Source organism: Ornithodoros turicata, chromosome 7 (assembly GCF_037126465.1).
Source record: "Ornithodoros turicata isolate Travis chromosome 7, ASM3712646v1, whole genome shotgun sequence".
Taxonomy (NCBI): Eukaryota; Metazoa; Arthropoda; class Arachnida; order Ixodida; family Argasidae; genus Ornithodoros; species Ornithodoros turicata.
The window spans coordinates 2633694-2645584 of NC_088207.1; the positions used below are offsets into that span (position 1 = coordinate 2633694).

The following is an 11891-nucleotide window of genomic DNA, read 5'->3' on the forward strand; positions in this document are numbered from 1 at the left end:
GTAGTTTCTCCATGGCGTCGAGACGAGGAACTGAGATTTGGAACTCTGTTCCGACCACGTGTTGAACGCTAAAAACGCCTTCTACACTCACCACTTCAGCCACACCATTGATGACGTCTACCAGGGAGGCGTCCTGTGGGGCGTTGACGGTGCAGACCAGTGCCTTCGTGGGGATGAACCGCGAAGTCATCTTTACCCCGGCAACTTGCTCCTGCAATGACCGGGGCTTCCAATTGAGCAGAAACGACCTTGAACAAACGAACTTTGACCTTAGCCAAAAGGCCGAGAAGCGATCGAGCGAGAAGCGATCGAGAAGCGATGCGGCGTCATGAAATGTTAGTGCGGCGACTGCCGCGAACGGTGTGTTGCAGTCTGCCCACGGCCACATATCATCAGTGCTAGCTATTCAACTTTGCCGGTGTGGTGGAAGCTTAACAATAAAAGTGTCCGCCTCTCACGCCACTTAGCGATACGCAATGAAGACGACGTTCCACTTTTGAGGACTGAAATAAATGTTGATCATTGTGCACCCTTAAAAATGAACTTCACTGGATATCACCATCCTACGCTCTTAAAAATGAACTTCACCACATAGCACGCCCCTAGTCAACCATCATTCCGAATGACGTCGTTGTCTCCCCTGATTTGTTGAAAACGGGGGGCACACTTATGGAGAAATGCTAATTGTCACAAAAAGGCGTACGCCCCGCGCTTTCCGGAAATCAAGAATGATGGAGGTATCTCTTTGTACAATGGGCGGCTTTCAGCGTGGTATCTGATGAAGCTTCGTCATCCCGGATGACAACGTCGTCTCCCTTGATAGCATAAGTATGGGAGGCGTGCGCCTTTTTTTTTTCATCAATTATGCACGACATAAGAATAAAAATAAAATGAAAGGCTCCCGTTCTCGATAAATCGGCCTAGAACGCTGTCATTGGGGATGATGGTTGGCTAGGAGCGTGCTATGTGTTGCAGTTAATTTGTAAGAGTGCACCCCAGTAGTTCACAGCGCTCCCGGCGCATTCGTTATCATTCATCATAAGAGCGCACTATCTCAGCTACGGAATCACAGAATGGTCAGCGTCAAAATGTCAGTCGTGTTGAGAAGGGATACCAAAGCGTCTCTTGTGGCTGTTCCAAGTCTTCCTTTTTCTTTCTTTTTATACTTTCGTGTTAGCGCCGAGAAGCAACTGTGGCTATGAGCGGCGTACAGACGTGGACAGATGGAGAGAGGACAGCAGGAAGGAGTGGCGGACAGGGGGGTTAGTATGCGTCCTGGGCCGACTTCAGGGGCAACTGTGCCGACATACGTCTGGAAAGTCTTCGGAAAACCCAGGGAAAACCTCAGACAGCACAGCCGGTGGTAGGATTCAAACTCACCATCTCCCAGTCAGCACGACATCAAAGAGCGAGACGTCCTCTTAGGGCCAGTTCCCACTTGGCGACGCCCGACGCGGCGTCGTGAGCGGGCGGTGGAAGTAGAGGCACATTTCCGCCGCCCCGTCAGCGCGCACGATTTTCATGTTCTCACCACAGTGGCATTCCGTCGTCCAAAGCATACGAAAACTCGAGGGGCGTGGCATTTCTCTGTCACCTAATTGGTCGCCAGTTGTCGTTCTCGGCAGCTATCGCCGACGTCGTGAAAGAAGGTCGGCATGGCACGTTTTTTATACATGCGACTAGCCCCAGAGTTATTCCGCTCTCCGATTGGCTCACTGTGCGCAGGCGTGGTAGGACATTTCGAGCAGACGACTGCTTCGCTCCCGTTTTCTTCTGTAACTGTGACGGACTCGTGGAGATGTGGACGCTACTTGAACTTGGAATTATAAATTGCTGACGCGCTCGTTTTGTGAAGGCATTACCAACCGGTTTGCTTCTTCGGTCTGTAAGGACTGTGTTTTCTCTAGCGCTCGTTCTTAATGCTGCGACGTCTATTATGAAAAACAATAACATGCAGGCCTATTTGTTTTTGCTTTAGTATATTTAAAGAGATTGAAACATTTGTTTTACTGAAAAACAAGCTTTCGGACGGAGTCTCTCCTTCATCAGGCACTTCTTCATCCTTCTTCCTCGCACCTGATGAACGACGAACTCCGCCCTTAAGGTTGTTTTTCAGTAAAATAAATGTTACTTACTTGCTTACTTACCTTACTCACTTGCAAGTGCTTCTACCATTTTTTTGGCTGTTTGCTTTTGCTTTGTAAGAATCGCCTGCTTAGCGATTAACAAGACGACGCCGGGCAAAGTTCACAACAATGAAGCTCTAACGTGACATTTTTCAAGTCAAGTGCGAAGATTTTTAGGAAATGTATAAGCTTTATCATCACAAGTTGTAGTATTATTGGAAGTTTTGTACACTTTCAAGATAAACCTTAGCAAGTACGAACTAAGGAAGGGCGTAGAGAGTGGAATATATATTAACGTGGTTTGCTCACATTTTAGCCAAACAACCCGTTGTTAGGAAAATTCAAGTAAGCTTACACAGCCTCGCTCAGAGTGATGCGATGTACAACGCATACCTCCACCCAGAACTGGCCACGTCTACCCACGTCTCTCTGCGCCACGATGCCACCCGTAGACCTCTCCAGCTTCCGTAATACGGCCCGTACCTCGTCCACGCCCGCCAAGGCAACACTGTGACCATCCAACTGCCGAACCGCCGAGATGTCCTATCCATCGACAGGGTGAAGTCGGCCTTCCTCCTGCCGGACGCCCCGGCTCCTACGTCACGCATGCCCCTGCCAAAACCTTCAGCACCTTCACCTGCAGCACCTTCGTCGAGAAGGGTCCGGTGGGCGTCCGCCCCGCCTTCGGTGCGACTCGTGCCGTCGCGACATTAGGTCCAGGGGGGGGGGGGGGGCGCTTGTAGCGGCACTGTGCGTTAGCTGACGATGAAGATTTCACCAGGCCCGTGTTGCCCGCGCCCACGCTCTTCTGCACCAGCCACCCAGTCATTCTCATTCTTTTTTCCAGCTGTTCGCCAGTAAACAGCCTAGCCCCGCCTTACCCCTTCGGTCTCCTTCACTCTCGGCCTAACACTATAAAACGCTGCGGAGTGTAGTTTTCAACTGCTAAATAATTTGTCCGAATATACCTTCAGCGGACTGCGTATCATATGCGCTATAACAGCACAGCCTACCGTACTGCATTTTTTTTCTGGCTTTGTAACTTTCTAGACGAGTGATGATGGCTGGCGATGGCCGTATTTCTCAAGGGATATTTTTTACGCTGCAGCGCCTTGTTCCAGTCTCCCTCAATTCACAATGACGAAGGAGAGCATAACTACGCACGAAGATGCTGCAATCGAGAGTTCTGTTGAACGTGACCAATCGGGCGGCTCGTAAATGTTATTGCAAAATGCTACAAAATGAATGGACCAGTGTCAATTTGCAAAACACCTTTATTTCGCAGCAGCAATGAAACGTCATCACTCCAAATGACAGCGTCCCTTGCATTCCGGTTGGTTACTGCAAAAACACAAGACAAAATTGCTACAAAATAAATAGTGTAGTGTAGCTTTAGAAAACGGTTTAAAGCATAGATTGAGAAGTTACGGGTCAAAAAGAACTCGTTACAAGTTAGGTTTCCGTGTGCAAAATCTAACTAAGTTCATAACGAAGTTCTTCAGCCTGAAATGTAGCTCGCAGATACTGAGTTACTTTAAAAAAAGAAGGAGTTACTTCCAAGTTACTTGGGATACAAAATAGCATTACGCAGGTGCAGCGCGTGAGCAGTTGAGTTAGACATTGAGCTGCCTGCGGAGGAGTGCAACACGCTTATATCGTTTTCGTTTGTGCCCAACAATAGACCTCTCTCTGTTTGTAAACAAATGACGTCATAGTGTTCGACAGCGCCACAAATTGGGTAGAATTGAACTACACTCGAAGCTAGAGGTGAACAAAGTCGCGCCCGAAAGCCACCGTCTTGAGGGGATTACAATATGGTCCCTAAAGAGACGTGACCCTCGGTCCTGCTTTTCTTTCAGTGGGAGGCAGGGAACAAGTGCCCGTTCGTGGAACCCAGCCCGCTCCCTCCGATTTGTTTCGGTTTCAGTCTGTCTACCAATGTCATGATAACGTTTCTCTGGTTAAGGTCTATTCGAACGCTTTGCATCTTACTCCCTGTGGGCGCACAATGGTTCAGCTTAATTTCAATGGCAGCGGTTCTTACTTCCTGAATAAAATACTGTCATTGATTGAATATCACGTTTTATGGCAAAATATATGGCCATGAAGGAACCGGGGAGAAAACAAGAAAATATTTGGACGTGAGTGAAAAGCGAGTTAAAAGTAACTTGGCACTTAAGTTACTTTGGCAAAGTTACGTGAAAAAGGAACCAGTTCCTCTGAAAGTTACCATGGCGCAAAAGTACCGAGTTAAGGTACAAGTTACCAAAGGAAGGAACTTAGTTACAGTAACGAGTTACCTCGAACTCTGGTTTAAGGTGGCACTACGGACTAAATATCGTGTTATCAGAATCCTACAAAATTTATGTTACTGAAATCTTCTTGTGGCACTTTACATTCCCGCAAAATATTTTGGCTCTATATGACGTGAAAACTAGAGAAAATTAATTTTTATTTCTGAGAACTGTGACATCACGTCCCGGCGTCGGCCCCGGCTCTCATCTGGCAACGTTGTTGCCCTTCGCGGCTTCCGGGGGGGGGGCTAACTTTTTGCACTGCGTGAGCGGAGCCCCACGTGACATATGATCTGACCGTTCCGCCCTTGGAGGAAACACAAAGGAAGGAGAGAAGACATCTCTCCCATTTTTCCCTCTTTCCATCAGTGGCACGTGACTTCTCCACCACGTGACCCTACCCAGACAGCAGCGTCGTTGCTAGGAGACGAGTGTCCTCTCCAGAACTTTACATCATTGCAATTTGTGCGCTTATGATGACCTCATTCGGTCGTCGCGTCATCGAAACTTGTGGAGGCTCAGCAGGTCTTCAAACATTGACAGAAATGCACAGTTTTCGTGAACAGCCTTGAACTTTTGCGTATGAAATGCTTGAGGCATCTTCTTTTCATCGACTGAATAACATAAACGCTGTTTTCTGAATCCAGAGTGACACTTTGAAGAGTTAGGACGTATGCTGAAGAAGTTCCCACACTTCTGCGCAACTTGTGTAGGATAAATGTAAATGAGTGTTATTCTTATGACGTCATCTTGTATTCAAATTTTTCTTGAAAGGGGGCAATAAACGCGCAGAAAGTCTATACTCCTAATACAGAAAGTCATATAAACGTGACGTCACGGGAGGTATTCTATGGTAGGAAGGCGGGAAAAGTGTTTAGAGAGCCAATAGCGATGGACCGAGGCCCTCTATCTCTCCTGAAATCTAGGCTTGACGGCGAAGTCCTTCTAGAGCTTGTATCTCAGCAACATGTAGAACAATAATGTTTTACACTCGTTATGGCTTTAATGGAAGATGGCTGGCATGTATCGCAATGCACGCATAATATGATAATATGGATATCTAGAGGCAGCGCACTAGACGGATACAAAAAGCACTAGATAGGACAACTGGTTAATATGAATAAGTATAGCGTAATGAGCATAATATAATGAATGCAATGGTGCACATTAGTGAGACCGTTGCGGTCCCTTTGAATGCTGCAGACCGACACTTGGCTCAAAGACACACGCTTCTGTGTAGTTGATTGATTCGTTTCCGCTGCGTATGGACAGCGTGGCGTACGTGCGTTTTAGGCACTCGTATTCCCCCAGTCTACAATGTTCCGTGAAACATACATTTTTCCCATTTTGGGATCGAAGTTTAGATAAGGGACGCATCATTGAACTGTCTCACATTTTGCTCACAGTATCACAGTACAGTACACTGTCGCTGTCGAGAACACTGTACAGAACACTGTACACAGTGCACTGTCGCTGCGCTCCTTCGGTGTTCGTTTTATTCTGTTTTTATACTTCGTCGCTGATGTCCAGGGGTTACTCGTCATCCGGCACTGGTATAAATTCATGATTGTCGTATGACCGAAGGTGGACGTCTCCGGCTGGCACCGGCAACGATGATTTATCTGTCTCAGATATCTGTGCTTGATTTCCGGGGCACCTTAAAGAACCACAGGCGGTCAAAATTACCCACAATCTTGCCCCGCGGCACATATAGCATGTAGCCATATAAGTGTTCGGGGTCTCGCCTTACGTGTCAATTTATTTTCAATTGTTATTATCTGCCTCAGACCAATTGGAGTGCATTGGAACACACACGCGAGGGAAAGACGGCGATCAGGTGATCGGAGTTCAAGCACATACGTTTCATAAGTGGACGATTAAAGTACCACTACGGACTAAATCTCGTGCCTTCAGAATCCCACCAAAGTTATGTTACTGAAACCTTCTTGTCTCACTTTACATTCCTGCAAAATATTTTGGCTCTGCGTAATGCGAAAGCTAGAAAAAAAATAATTTTTATTTTTGAGAACTGCAACGTCATGTTATGCTCCAACGGAGCACCCGGCTCTCATCTGGCAACGTTGTTGCCCTTCGCGTCTTCCTGGGGGGATCACGTTCTGCACTCTGTTCGTGGAGCCCCACGTGACGTACCCAACGGACCGTCTGACCTTGGAGAAAACACAACAATGGGAAGCCATCTCTCCCATTTTCCCCTCTTTCGATCAGCGTCATGTGACTTCTCCATCACCTGACCCTGCCGGACGCCGGCGTCGTTGCTAGGAGACGAGTGCCCTCTCCAGAATAAGACATCATTGCAATTTGTGGGCTTATGATTACGTCACCCGCTCCTTGCGTCATCGAAGCTTGTGGAGGCTGGGCAGATCTTCAAAAATTGGCACAAAATGCACAGCGCTCGCAAACAGGATTGAAATTTCGCGTATAGAATCCTTTAGGCACCTTCTTTTTATGGACTAAATAAAATAAACGCTGTTTTTCGAGTCTGGAGTAGCACTTTAAGGAATAATGATTAGCCGTTTCCAAGACAGCCAGTGTTACCTCCATGAAAGCTAGTCTTAACCTATCTCATCTCTCACTTCGACACAGTGTTACTCGTCTTTGTCTATTTCACAAAATATTTTATCATAGCGATATCTTCGGACATTCTTTATTTCTCGTCCGTCACATATCTCTTCACCGCTGGACCATGAACAGAAGGTTGGCATTCCTTTTCGCACTACTAATACATGCTCTCGGTCATTTCTGCCCACAACTTCTTTCGAGTGAAACCACCTTCCAGGCTCTATTTCATCCATTACTGACCCTTCCTTATTTAAGAAAGTTCTTTGTGATCATCTGAGCGCCACATAGCGATTGTTTTTGTGTAATTGTTCGTTGTTTGTTTTGTATCTTCTGTATCGATCCACTTATATTTGAACTTACTGTTACGCCCCTCCCCTCTCTAATGCTAATAAGCCCTGAGGGTGTCATAAGTAAATAAATAAATAGTGTACAGTTTGCTTCCATGATGCGTGATTGCGATGCTTTCCATTCTTGATGTGTTGTGTCCACATACGTGTCGAATACTTGTGTCACAAGTGTTGCAATTTTTACTACGTGCTTACATTTAGCGTATTTTTAATTGTCTTGTTCGAAGTCAGACATATTTTTTAAAATAACGACTCCAAGTACCTCATCTAATGGCAAGTAACGTCTTATTCAGCCTTACACATATGCCTCCGTTTTACTTTTTTTGACAGACAGTACAAGACTTCATGTATGCTGTCTATTACAGCTTAGAAAGTAGTTCAATGAAAAGGGTCCCTTTGCCATGTCGACCTCACCCCTCATCCACGTTGAAATTACGTTGGTCTTTAAACCATTTATAACTGTTGAGGTAAGCAAGATGGATTTAAACTTAGTTGGACTTGTTACCTCAAGCACAGATACTTATAATTTCCTTTATATCCGCAAACTGTTTTTGCATAATGCTATCCGTTGCTGATATCGGGGCTTACCTTCTTTTCGGGTCCAGCGGCTAAGACACCGAGTCGCTGAAAAGGCAGAAATAGGCTCTCATAAGTTGAGAACTGACTCGACCATTGTCACAACTATGTTCAGAAGCAGTGGAAACCAACTAGCAGGGAGTTTTTTCAACCCAGGAAAAGCAACAACTACTTGGTGAATGACATTCAAATGTTTGCGTTGTTGTCGACATTACCTCTCCGATCCCAAAGATGCTGTCACGAAGATTCTGGTCGACCTAGGAACGTAAAAACACAATGCGCAATATTAATTATCAGATCATACGTTGGCGGCTCACTTCGTCATTAGCTCCCGCCGAGATGTTCCGCACTCTCATTATAATCGTCAAGCGAGATGATTCAAAGCGACTTGGTAAGCCTCATAGAAAGCACAGCAAATAACTTCCAGTATGTTAGAGGCACTTTGCAAAAATGAAATTAACGTCTCAAAGTACAACAGCTATAGTTCTTTTCGACAAAGTATACAACTATACGTGTGTTATTTGCAATGGATGTCTAAACCTCTGGGTGAGGCGTTTCATTGCCGCATGATCAGTTTAGAAGGTTATGACTGCAGGTAACAGATTCAGAAATACTCTAGAAACAGAACTTGGACAACACAACACACTCAAGACCAAGCAGTAACGTCTGAATTGAGGACAGAGGGTTTAACAGGGGTGACTTTCAGAACACTTTAAAATATATTCATTAATGTCAATATATATATATATATATTATCAGTATTGTAATATATATTCTAATGCTTGGGAACCACTAGCGGGTTTTGAATCTGGCTACCATTTACCCCGCATGGCGGAGGCGCCAATCCCCGATGAGGCATTTTGAAAAACACATTTTTAGAGGTATATTTTTGACAGTATATTTATTAACCTGTATTTTTCAAAGGGGATTTTTGAGCGATTGTGTTTTAGCGCGGATTTGTAACCGTATATTTGAGGTGATACATTTTCCGTAGTACATTTTCCACGATTGGTTTTTGACGGGATGGAATGGCAGTGGCTTACCCAGAATTTCGTCCTTGGGGGGTGGGGGCGTTGGGATCCGCAAGGGATGGTCCTTCATGACGAAATTGACGAAATATTGCGCAAATATTGCGAATAATGCGACGAAATATTGCGCATTGACGAAATTGACGCATTTGACGAAATATTGCGCATTTTCACAAAATTTTAGGGGGTCTCCTGCTGATTTTTGGAGAGGGGGCAGTTAGGGGGCGGAGGGGGGTCTGGATAAATCACTGTCGAAGAGTGTACAACCGTGGTTGGTGTAATCACACTTTCAAAAATGGTTGTCTTTTTATACCATTTAGCGGGGTAATGGCTTGTCTGAAACGTTAGCCCACAAATGTGTCAACTTTAATCGCTTTACCAGAGTTGTACGGTTCAACTCTGGACGTGGGTCCTAACTTTATGGACCTGTGTCAAATTTATACATTTGAAATATACAAATGGATCGTCTGAAGGCATATGACATTTAAGTTGTGGACAGTACGACTTCCTCGTACGACTTCCATCTATATAGCGTAATTTCGCCGTAAAACTTCGACTTACCAGTTGTTACCGATGATAAACAGAAAAATCGAGAAATCTTCTTCACCGGCCGATCACGAGCGCAAATACGCAAACAAAAATTAACCGCGCCTAAAAAATTGCAAACTTCGTACACAAGGTCGAGCAGACATGTCATGAATTAAGGAACACACACAATTGGCTGAATACAGATTCTATTAATAGGCTGCGACATCCCAAATACTGAGGTCCTATTCGTCTGACAAGGGACTTTGCAAGTGAGGGTTCGGAGATTTCCTCTTCGTAGTAACGGAAAATATGCCGCAACAAGTGACAACATTTCGCTTTAAACTACAACCGTGTTTATCACTGTAGTTTCTACTTAAATTACACCTCAAATACGACGATACCGGCTCTTCCGAAAATTATCGCTGTGTCATGTAAGAGACTGGTGTACCTTGGGTGGTAAATTGGCTCAGTTACCACCCTAAATATGTTGTCGACCGAAAGATGGCGCCACAGTCGAGGAAATAAACTGTCTCCCTTTCCGAAAGGAAACACTGCCTCCGGGAAATGTAAGAGAGCGGAGGATACCACTTTTGCAAACATTTCGAAATGAAAGTTGTTGGTTTGAGTCTTGTGTTTGTGTTGTCGTTCTGTTCATACTGTCAGTAGAAGCATCAATCACGAATACTCACCACGAACCCGTAGTGATAAAGGATAGCGCCCACCTACAGATTAGACAGGAACTTCATTAACGTAATGATGCTTCATGTTTGCGCGCAAAATACCTGCACCTTCTATGCTAACATTTGCCTGGAGAAAGCCGTAGCATACCAACCACTACGGAAATCAGCACCATTGAAATGAACGACCTATAAACCAGGATCCGCGCGAACCTCTACCAGCTATACCACATCGCAAGCTTAGTTCAACATCGTGCCAGAACTGAGTTTTGCTGTGTCCAAGCTCCACTCTGGGTTCGACAAGCTTACTTTATTTTCTTTCATCATTAAAAGCTTACTTTCGTCATCAGGTGCAGTCATTCCTGCAGGAATGTATTTTGTGATGAAATAAGGAAGTCACTGAAAAGGTTAGCCAGCTGTAGGATTCGAAGCAACATCTCAGCCTCAGAACATCAATTGCCATCATGTATTTTGTGTCTGTTCGCGATGGTGTCTAGCCCAGCAAATGCAGTCTGACTTCAGTGTCAACTAAAATTTCAGCGTCAGTTTCATGTATCAGTTCTGTTCAGTTACTTCCCTTCAGTTCACGCAGTGAAATCGATGCTTTCGTGGCACCGCGAGAAGACAGGTTGGGACGCATTTTGTTAGAATTATGCTGGGTCGCAGAGTAGCAGAGTTCGGGAAGCACTGACGTACGGGACATATAAGAACAGATCAGCAGACATCTTGACTTGTTCACTTTTAGTTGTACAATTATAAGGTATTCAGCACTCACCTCAAATATCATACCTCCAAGATCCGCCTGCCATTCCTAAGGTAGAATGGAAAGTAAAAAGAAAAAAATTAACAATACGTGGGATGGATTCTTGGACGTAAACGATGGAAACTAACAAGATGGCCATAAACAATTAATGTACAGCGTAAAAGAATTGTTGCAACCGGCGGACGGCATCTGCGATTACATCTGGCGCAGTAGGTGTTTTGTACGTTTGCTGTCGATATCGAGGTGTTCGAGAACTCGTCTCCACTAAGAATTAATTTATTACTTATAATAAGTAATAAATAATTAAGTAAGTAAGTAATTTTTTTAGACCCGCGGAAATGTGGCAGGTGTAGCTGACATACACAGCCTATCCTGTTGTTTCATAATATTACAAGCCCATTCAATGTTGTATCACTGTAGTTTGTTTTTGACTTCATTTTTGCCATATTTCCAGAGGTCTCTCCGAAAGCTTTGAAACCCGGAAGAAAATTTTGCTACAACATAAGTTATATTGTAGCAAACATTTTCTTTAAACGTACGGGAGCCGAGCACTCTTTTGGAGGAAAATGACAATAGCGCAAAAGTCGAGGACTGCATCACTGCACCTCTGCACCGTCCGCGTTAATTAACGCCCCTCGTGGCCGTCAAGCAAACTTCACGCAACCGGCACGACCTCCCGACAGGCCGCACCAAAGAAGCAAGCAAAGGGCTGTGACTCCACCAGGTAACACTGGACCAGTCGGCAGTTTCAGTCAGCTTTATCATACACAAACTATCCAGGTCAAGCTTACAATACCTAAAGGGTGATGTTCACCTTTTATTCCAACTGGTCCTTATCAAACGCACAGAATATTGACAAATTGCCACTAAGAGTCGTTCTAACAATCGAGCATCGTTCTTTGACGGTGAATTGAATGTCATTCCCAGCGAATGACATTCGTTCCCAGTCACACAGTGAAACCAAATGGCAAT

The 11891-nt window shown here is 44.9% G+C and overlaps 1 long non-coding RNA gene across 1 annotated transcript; it reads right to left on the reverse strand.

Annotated features, from left to right (window-relative positions):
* Nucleotides 1-3414: 3414 nt before the first annotated feature.
* LOC135399453 (uncharacterized) lies at nucleotides 3415-10202 on the reverse strand. Its single transcript, XR_010424273.1, has 4 exons — nucleotides 10169-10202; nucleotides 8139-8180; nucleotides 7936-7971; nucleotides 3415-3467 (listed from the first exon to the last, which is right to left on the reverse strand). It is a non-coding gene; the product is annotated as an uncharacterized LOC135399453 (long non-coding RNA).
* Nucleotides 10203-11891: the final 1689 nt, after the last annotated feature.